This window comes from Bubalus kerabau, chromosome 6 (assembly GCF_029407905.1).
Source record: "Bubalus kerabau isolate K-KA32 ecotype Philippines breed swamp buffalo chromosome 6, PCC_UOA_SB_1v2, whole genome shotgun sequence".
NCBI classification, from domain to species: Eukaryota; Metazoa; Chordata; class Mammalia; order Artiodactyla; family Bovidae; genus Bubalus; species Bubalus kerabau.
Window position 1 is genome coordinate 84538457 of NC_073629.1, and position 10244 is coordinate 84548700.

Below are 10244 nucleotides of genomic sequence, written 5' to 3' on the forward strand. Positions count from 1 at the left end.
GGGGACAACTCAGGTTTGTTTTTTTTTTTTTAGTTTATTTTTAATTGGCGTATAGGAGATCCAACCAGTCAATCCCAAAGGAAATTAACCCTGAATACTCATTGAAAGGACTGATGCTGAAGCTGAAGCTCCAATACTTTGGCCACCTGATATTAACAGCCGACTCATTGGAAAAGATCCTGATGCTGGAAAAGACTGAAGGTAAAAGGAGAAGAGGGCATCGGAGGATGAGATGATTGCATAGCATCATCAGCTCAATGGATATCAACTCGGGCCAACTCTGAGAGATAATGAGGGACAGGGAAGCCTGGTGTACTTCAGTCAATGGGGTTGCAAAGAGTAGGACGTGACTTAGCGACTGAACAACATAATTGCTTTACAATGCTGTGTTGGTTTCTGTTGTACAACAATGTGAATCAGTCACAAGTATACATATATCTCCTCCCTCTCAAGCATCTCTCCCCTGCCCCTCCCCACCCCTCTAGGTCATCATGTCACCTAGCGGAGCTCCCTGTGTTAAACAGCAATTTCCCACTAGCTATCTGGTTTACACATGATAATTATATGTTTCAAAACTACCCTCTCAATTCATCCCATTCGCTCCCATCAGGGGTTTTAAGAGCTAAATGAGAAGGAGTGGTTCATAGTGGTTAGGCTAACCAAGGATAGAAACTAGTACTCTCGATAGAGTAGAGTAAACTGGCTAGTCTATCCAGGGTTTGTCAGTATGAATGTTCTTTGGTTAGCAAAGGGTCTTCCTTTCAGTCCTATGGGTACCTGATTCCTGGAGTCCTTCAAAGTTGACTGTCCTTCATCGGGTTCCATCAGATTCTACTGTTTAGAACCAGCTGTGATAAAAATACAAGCCAGTTTTGATTTCTCCTAGCAAGTGTTGCTTCTAGTGGAAGTTTTACCTTTTACAGGCCATTCCCAGATAGCTGCTAAAATTCTAAGCATCACTTGTTTAAAGGTCAGCATCTCTTCAAGAGGAAGGGCACGGTCAGAGGGGCTCTTGCTCACAGCACTGCCTCTCATATCAGGGAAGAAATCATTCCCAGAAGCCTCCTGTCCACTCCTGCCATCTTACCCTTATGTCTCCTTGATTAAAACTAGGTCCCACATGCACCTCTAGACCTGTCACTGGCAAAGAGGACAGGTCACCACAACCCTTCCTGGGCTGCCTGTCTGATACCTGAACCAGGTATCTGGCTGGGCATCTGTTAGCAGGGAGGAAGGGCTTTGATGGCTATTAGGAAGGCCACCAACCGTGTCTCTGGACAACCACGACCGACCTTCCTCCTTGTTAACTGAAAATGCAGAGACAATGGGAGACTGTTGGTCCTGAAGAAGCTATCTGATAGAGAATCTCACACAGTTCTGCAAGAAATCAGGAGGCTCTTTAGAGTGCAGTCCCTGATCATAGTCTGAGTGCGCTGAATGAGAGTCAATAGTGTTGGCTGCTAATGAGAATTATCATATCTTATCTATTTGGAGGTTTGGATTTTGTCTTTCATTAGAATACTTAAAGGGAGCGTCCCTCCATCCAATTCCTCTTCCCAGGGCCGCACAGAACCAATCTCAGGAAAAACCTCAAGGATAGCAAACTCCAGTTTATCTATAAAGCAAACATAGTTTAAATAATCAGCCATAGGTTATCGGACTTATTCTATTTATACTCTACTTTTATGAGAAACTGGCAAAGTATATATTCATACGCCAATGATAGGGATTTGGTAAGAAAAGCCATTTCCAGGGTATGTTATAATTAAAGTCATACTAATTCAGCCCAATCCTTAAACACCTACTCTGCCTCACTCTGCACTGTGAGATAATGACATAATTATAACCCTGAGGCATTGCAGGACCTGAGAGAAAGAATGGGCTCTTCAAGTTTTTATGTTAATTGTATGTTACTGTTGTCTAATTATTTGTCAGGGGAAGGCAATGAAGAGTGATGAGAAAAACACGGGTTTCTGAAGCTCCAGGCTTCGGATCCCAGAACTATCACTTACTAACTGCCTGCCTCAGTTTCCCCATCTCTGCAGGTGGGTGATTTGTTTTTTTTTTTTGTATCCTCAAGGTCAGTTTTAATCAGAGATTAATTAAAGATTAATCATAGGCTTTTTTGTTTCTTTTAACTAATTTTTAAATTAAAGTTACAAATAGAAACTTGAGCTCTTCCTTAACATTTTAAGTTTGGCTTCAAATCTTATTAATTCATTTATAAGGCTAGTGAATTTCAACAATTACTTTTGAGAAAGTCTATGACTAATGTTTGTTTTCATTTACACACCTGGTTAATTAAACATCTTTACATATTTCAAAGTGCATTTAATGTATTTGATTCCTTTCTTGATGATTTCAATGGTCTGACAACAGAGTTTCCTTAATTAAAAAAAAATGAAGTCTAATAAATTAAACTTAGAAATATGGGAAACTGTAGCTCTCTTAGATATTCTAATACAGTACATAAACTTAGTGAGACTTCAAATGAAAATCACAAGTTTAATCAGGTATTTGATTACATAATTTAAGTTGGAGTTACAAGACTGTCACTCCGTTTGGCCAAATTCATTGTAAACATTAGAAATATGTAACACTTGCATAGATTCCCTCAGCCTGAAAGATCAATATTTAACAAGTCTCTATCTGTTCAGACAAATATCGCTGAAAGTCACTGAGGTTACTTTCAACCAAGAGAACTGTCTTCAGCTACCTGAAGTCCTCTCACATCTCACTTAGAAAACCAGTGTATCTCCCCTTGTACTATGGGGGTGCCCTTCTGAGTTTGTCGGTCACTGAAGATTCCAGACTCAGCCAGGATGCTGACTGGACTCCTGTTGATTCTGCTTGGATGTGCTGAACTTTATTCATAGTTGCAGATCAATTTCAAAATGAGGCTATTTATGTTGCTCTTGTCCTCAGAGTTAATTTATACCTATTTCTATGGGTGTGTTCTAGGAAGCCTGTGACTAGGAAGCCTGAGTCAGTCTCTCGGTTGGGTTTTGCATTTCCTCCACAAAACTTTAAATCTGTAAGTGCCTCTCCACTTCTTCCAGGATTCTAGAGTTACATATCCTTGGTTATTGATACTGCATATATGCATTGGGTATTGGATATTGAAATGACAATTGATTGGGTTTCAAATATCTCTACGACTTCGCTTATGGTCACAATAATCTATGCTTTTGGAATTATACTACCCACCTTGCAGGGTTGTTGTAGATTAGCATTAATGGATGTTAAGCACCTGCCCTGGTGATGGTACATGGTAGGCACTCAGTCAGCCTTGGCTACTACTCCTGTTTTCACAACTCATTGATCCTAATGCATTTTCTAGTTACTAACACTGCTCATTTCCTCATTGGCCAGCTTAAGTCTTATCATTAATTATGACATCATTGCAGCCCTACATAAATCCTCAGTTGTCGGAACTTCCTTGATGAACCAGTGGTTAAGAATCTGCCTTCCAATACAGGAGATATGGGTTCAATCCCTGGTCAGGAAGCGAAGATCCCACATGCCACGACACAGCTAAGCCTACGTGCTGCAACTACTGATCCCATTAGCTCTGTGTGCCACAGTGAAGACCCCACATGCTGCAGCTAAGACCCGATGCAACCAAAAATAAATCTTAAAAAGAGAATAAGAAAAAAAAGTTTAAAAAAATTCTCAGTTGTCTTTCCCCTTTCTTTCCTCATCAGACTTCTATGGCAAACCACCAACCTTTCTTCTTAAATTGCCACACTTACTCTGAGTCTGTGAGCTTGCTTCCAATGTCGCTAAGGAAACACAAGCACTCAAATGGTAACATCCACATACTCCCATCCCCATATCCAACCACCTCCCTGCATCTATGCATAATTCTCTCAGATGACCTCCTAGCAAAAACCATCCCCTCTCTTTGTGTACTAGATCTCACCTCCTGTCTGTATGAGAACACTGCTTTTGCAATCTCCTCCCTCTCTTGAGCATTATCAATCTTTTCCTCTCTAATAGATCTTGTCCATTTGCTTACACAATTGCTATTAGTCCTCCCATCTCTTTTCCAGTCTTCTCTTGACTTCTTTTCTTGCCCAGTAAAGCTCCATTTTTTTAAATTTCCTTTTCAAAACTCCTTCAATGAGTTGTCTCCATTTCTTCTCTCCCATTATCTCTTGAGCATAGTCCAATCAGGCTGTTGCCATGTCACTCCAGGGAAATAGTTTTTATCAAGATTACAAATGACCTCCGTTTTCTAAACCCAATGCTTAGTTCTCAGACCTCATCTCATTTGATTTATCTGCAGAATTTAACACTCTGAAAGTCTTTCTTCAACAACCTTTCTTGTTGTTTGTCTTATCTGTTAGCAGCTCCTTCTCAGCCTGCTTTGCTGTTTTTCCTCTGATCTTTCAGCATTAAGAAGGTCAATCCTCATTGAGCTTCTCAGTCCTCTAGACCTCTGTGCCTTTCTCTCCACTCTTTGCTCCTTGGTGCTATCATTGAATCTCATGATTTTAAATGCTATCTATATACCAGAAGAGGCCAAATTTTTGTTTCTATCACTGACCCATCTACTCAGCATCTCCACTTGGGAGTCTAATGAGCATCCCAAACTTATTATTGTCCAAAATTGAGGTCCTGTGCTTTTCCCAACAAACCTCATTGTCTTCTTCATTTCAGGAAATAGCAGCCCTAGCTCTCCATTTATTTATGGCTTCAGTAATTTGTGGCACATGGTCTCAGGTGCTCCACGGCATGTGGGATCTTCCCAGGCCAGGGACTGAGCCTGTGTCTTCTGAACTGGTAGGTGGATTCCCATCTTCTGTACCACCAGGGAAGTCTGAACAGTACTGTAATATCAATGATTATCAGTCATCATTTAACTGAGACCTTTCCTGGCCACATATGAAAAGTTACAAGTCATCCCAACCACTTCCCAATTTCCCCAGCCCCCTTACTTAATGTCTTCAGCACCCATCACTACCTTTGTAGATGATGTATATTATGTGTTTATCTTATTTGTTTTATATCATCCTCCATCAGCATGTAAGCTCCAAGGAAAAAGAGAGTCTTGTTTTATTCTATGTGTTCCCAGTGTCTAGAATAGAAACTGCATATACAGATTAAAAGCTGCTATACATGACAAGTAGTATACAATTAGTGATCCATGTAAAATAGACTTTGATTTTTCAGTTGCTCAGGTTTGGAATTTGACTGAAACCAGGGTTGGTATTGTTTATTTATTCAACAAATTTGCATATACACTTAACTTATGCCAGACTCTGGGCATCAAGGAGAACACCCTCATACATACTGGATCCACAAAGGGAGCTTCTTATTGTACTCTATTTCTGCCGATGGAGGAGAAGGAGCAGCTTGACTTTCTTGTTAACAAAGTCGTAAGCTTCCTTTTTTTCAGTGAAGCTCTGGCTGATGTTAAGGTTTCCTGTTCAGAAATACAAGGAAGTCTCATAAGTGACAAGCACACTTCCTAATTTCTCCTTCCTGGTCCATTTGCATTTCATCACATGTGCAGGCCCTCCGGTAAGCAACCCGTATGCCAATAATGAAGCACCCAGCATCTTAATTTGAAAAGTGCTCATCAGCTTGAGGTTAGCCTCTGTGCATCACAGTATACTTTAATGAATCAAATAATGCATTTCTCATTTGCAATTAAATAATACCTTAAAAGGCTCTGCCTTCCTCAAATGACCCATGTGGAATTCATTTTCACATAGGGTTAATTACACTCAGCACTGAGGGTAGATACTGTGGTGAGGGCTGTGGCTATTCACCAGGTCCTTGAAAGCAAATCATAGAGGACCTTAGTAGAGAATCTAAAAAAAAAAAAAAAGCCTTCGTAGAAAATGAAGTTAAGATGTAAATATCAAATCCAAGGCTAGCTTGCTTCCCCACTTAGGGATATTACTGCTGAGTCTATTATTTCCACCAAGTTGTTTTTTTTTAAAAGACCACATCCAGTTGTGTAAAAAATTTGAGGTAGTAATAAGTATATTTGCATATGATATACATAGAATTTGCATAGAATTATACACTATCTTCAGGAAAACTCCAAGTTAAAATAAAATTAGCACTATTTCTTCTTATTGTGCTTTCCTTAGTTTCTGTGCCTTGGTCTTCCTGGCTCCCTAGGGAAAAAAGGCAGTGTTTCCTGAATGGCACCCTATCCTTCACCTGCCATCATCTGCCATCTCTTTTCTTGTTTCCTACATTACCTTCGACCCCAGGCCCACAGAACTACTCATGATTTTCTAACACACCACGGGAAATTAATTACTATCTGTTGACTGTTTGTTAGCCACTTTTTACTGCCTTCCTTCTGAACAGAAACCATGATTTTCTTCCTTCTGGCATTTGTGTACCACCTACTGCAGAGGCCCTCAGAAAGCTCCAGGGTGTAAGTTTTGATTAGTTTACTGTCAACTGGTAGATCCATCCCCTTGGTCAGTGACTGATCTATGCATGGGTATGTGATGCAGTCCTGGCAAATGAGAAGTGCAGGGAAGCCTGCTAGGGGATTTCTTGGAAAGTTTCCTGAGTCTTAAAAAAGAACACCAAAAGGACAGAACCTCACCTCTTTTCTGCTTCTAGACAGGGCAACAGAGGAGGTGAGGCTTAGCTTCAGCTTCAGCTTCAGCATCATATAACCATGAGCGTGAGTAACCCACATGAGATGGCAAAGCAGAAAGGTAGAAGGAACCTGCACTCTTACGAGGTCACTGTGCCTCCAGTTAGGCAATCATAATATAATCATAATCATAATGCAATCATAATTGTCACTTAAGTCTCAGGCACTGTTATGAGCAATTTACACACATTCACTGTTAATCCTCTAACTGCCTTATGCAGTGGATGTTTTTATTATTTCCATTTTACAATTGAGGAAACAGAACCATGGAGGGGTTAATGTGCCAAGGTCACTTTCCTTATCTATTTGTTTGCTTTTTCAGCTTTTTATTATAGAAAATTTAAAGAGTAAAGTAGAGAACAACGTAATGAATCCCCAGGTACCCATCCATCATCTAGTTTAAACAATTAGCAACTCACGACCAGTCTTGACTCATCTGTGGCCCTGTCCACATTTCCTCTGCCCCACATTATTCTGAAGCAAATCCCAGATCTCATACCATTTCATTCTGGGTTACATCATGCGTGACAAAAACTAAGAGCTACTTTTATGGGGTCTTCTGTTACAACTAAAACTAGCCTCTAAATATTAATAACTTTCTCATCATAAAAATTTGAAAATGTAGATAAGCTGAAAACAAAATATAGAAAATCATCCACAATATGATCACCTAAAAACAACTAATAATAATTAATGTACTTCCTGTCAATATTTTGTATAAGTTTGAGTGTGAGACTGTGTTTTGTCCAGTTATTATGACCTGAGCATTTTCCATCCTCATTCCAGCCCCAGGATCTTTGGGTGCTGGGCTCTCTCTATCCTTTCTTCTTCTGGGAACTTGAAAAAACGCTCCCTTTGCTCTTTGTACAGCACTTCCACTACTTTAATCACGTGCAGCAGTTTTCTATTTACCTGTGTTCCTGACTGGAGCAGGTGTCTGGTGCCTATATCATTACAAGAAATGATCTGATAGAAGTAATTATTGGAAAGATGATGTGGAACATGGGGTTGCCTGTATCATGCAATGTACACTCTACAAGGATGCAGTGGAGGAACTTTCCTCTCATCCCAGGGACAGGTAAAAACCGTGTTGCTCCTGAAAAACAGATGTGCTTTCTTCAGTGGATGCCATGAACAGTTGCAATATTAATCTGTGTTCATTTGTGCTTTGATGACTAAATAGCTCAGAGCTGAAATCTGGCTCTTACTTTGAAAAGTGTTTCCAGTTTTCAAGGCATGAACTCTCTCACTAGTTTTAATTTATTTAATCTTCCCTTTGCCATGAGTCATTTATACGTGAAATAATCACATGGTATCATGACAGGACAATTTTTAACATGTGAATTCATGACTTCCTTCTTCTCTGATGAAAGTATCATGCAAGATCTGTGCCTTCTTGCTTTACAGGCGGTAAAATTATGGCTGACTTCCCTTTCTGGATTTGTTTAGAAGTCTAAAGTCTTAAAGGAGGATGAGTTAAGTGTCCTGTATGGAGAGAAAATGGCTTCTGGGGGGAACTTGGAAAGAGGAGAATTTCCCCAAGAATGACAAAGAGATTCCCAGAGTTTTTGAATCTGTGCCCTTAGAGAGAGCAGAGGGAAGCAGAGCTACAAAAGTGGCACGCCAGGTGGGAAGGGTGGCCAGTCCACTTGCCCAGTAACAGCCGGCTTGGATTAGATTTTAAGCTTGACATCTGAAAAACAAAAGAAATGCTTTTTATATACCTGACTTTGCAGACTGGGATTCATATTTGCCAACTGGACTTAGTGAATTTGTGAAAGTCATCTCAAATCCATTATGGAATGAGACTTCCCAGGTGACTCAGTGGGTAAAGAATCCTCCTGCAATTCAGGAGACACAGGAGATGCGTTCAAATCCTTGGTCAGGAAGATCCCCTGGAGGAGGGCATGGCAACCCACTCCAAAATTCTTGACTGGAGAATCACATGGACAGAGGAGCCTGGCAGCTACGGTCCAAAGGGTCACAAAGAGTTGGACAAGACTGAAGTGACTGAGCACGCTCGCATGCACAAACAAACAAATAGAGAAGAAAACCATCATTATTGTGGAAAAAATGTGAGCTTTGAAACAGACGTCATTATTCTACTTCAGGCTGTTAATTTTTTCCCTTGGTTTTCTCTAATCACGTCCTAACTGTTGTAGCAGCACCCAGTCTTGCTTCTTCAGTACGTCCTTCATCTAGCCGTCACAATTGTCTTTGGCAAATGCAGATCCATTTGGGTCACCCCTTAAAGCTCACCAGTAGATCTCATTTATCCCCAGGATAAAGTCTACAAGATCCTTCATCATTTGCTTCTTATCTACCTCCATAGCCTCATCTTCTATAAACATCCCCATTCCAACCCAAACTTGGCTCATGCAGTAGGTCCTACTTGCTATTCTGCAAATGCGCTATCTCCCTCATCTCTCTGGTTCTTGCACAAACTCTTTGTTCATAATGCCTTTTCATTGACAAACTCTTGCTCTTTATGAACTCTTCCCCAAGACTTCCCTGGCAGTCCAGCGGCTAAGATTCCACATTCCCAATTCAGAGTTTGATCCCTGGTCAGAGAACTAGAGCCTACCTACCTCAACAAAGATCAAAGATCCCATATGCCCTGTGTCATAAGATCTGACACAGTCAAATAAATAAATAATAACTATTGAGAAAAATAAATAAATAAATAAATATAACTATTGAGAAAAGAAGAACTCTTCCCAGACATCACTGTCAGCCTTCTCCGGTCTCTGGCCTCTCCGTGGGGGTCAGATGCAGTGTCCCTGCCAATTTCCAGAGCATTCTAAGGTTCCACCTCTGTCACTCATCACAGTGTTTTTGAACCGCATGTGTCACAGTAAGAAAGAACGTGGAAATTTGTCTACCATTGGGATTCTGTTATCGACAGATATTTTTGATGCTTGGTAAAATGCGAGCAGGAAGACACTGCAGAGACGGGCGTTGGGAGTCTAGAGAAAATGAGGGAGAAGTCTGGGGCTGTGATTCACACTTGGCAATAGAACCTGAAGGCAGAGTGGTTTGAAGCACAGGGTGAAGATCTGCTTATATTGCCTGAGGCAAAGACTGCTGAACTCTGCTCTGACATCCATTCTCCTTTTCCCTTTTTGTAATTAAAAAAAAAAAAAAAAAACCTCCAGAATTTCAGGTGATCATATGGCTATCCAGCCCTGATTTAGCTGTGGCCCTCTTTCTTATGAAAAGAATAGTATATAAAAGGGGGAAGGAGAGAGGAATGAAGTGTCAGAGGGAAAGATCAAAGCCTGGATCTAGACCTAGGGGCTCCAGTGGTATTAGAGGCCAAGGGCAGATCAGGATTAGCATGTTGAAGGCCTTAGAGTGCTTATCCATCACACCTGAAGTTTCCTTCTTTGTGAAATGAACTCAGTGAAAGTCACACTCTCAGCCTCTCACTACACTTTATTCACTATCCCCCAGGACAGTTAGAAAAGCTTAATTGATTAGTAAGTAAAAACTGGCCTAGGCAGATGGACTCTTCCTTTACACCTTCTAAGAGTAAGCTGCCCCAAGGGTCATAATTCTATTCTACCTCTCCATGCGATGAATAGCATAGGAAACTTAGCCCCTGTGGGGAAAG

At 40.7% G+C, this 10244-nt stretch overlaps 2 long non-coding RNA genes across 5 annotated transcripts; one reads left to right on the plus strand and one right to left on the minus strand.

Annotated features, from left to right (window-relative positions):
• Positions 1-1038: 1038 nt before the first annotated feature.
• On the minus strand, positions 1039-7283 carry LOC129655352 (uncharacterized). 4 transcript variants are annotated; one of them, XR_008715913.1, is made up of 5 exons: positions 6578-7280; positions 5667-5819; positions 4967-5428; positions 3208-4832; positions 1044-1615 (listed from the first exon to the last, which is right to left on the minus strand). It is a non-coding gene; the product is annotated as an uncharacterized LOC129655352 (long non-coding RNA). The 4 variants fall into 4 exon arrangements; XR_008715912.1 differs by having other exon boundaries at positions 1039-1615; positions 4941-5819; positions 6578-7283; XR_008715911.1 differs by having other exon boundaries at positions 1041-1615; positions 4967-5819; positions 6578-7282.
• On the plus strand, positions 2007-4146 carry LOC129655353 (uncharacterized). The gene is made up of 2 exons (XR_008715916.1): positions 2007-3034; positions 3408-4146. It is a non-coding gene; the product is annotated as an uncharacterized LOC129655353 (long non-coding RNA).
• Positions 7284-10244: the final 2961 nt, after the last annotated feature.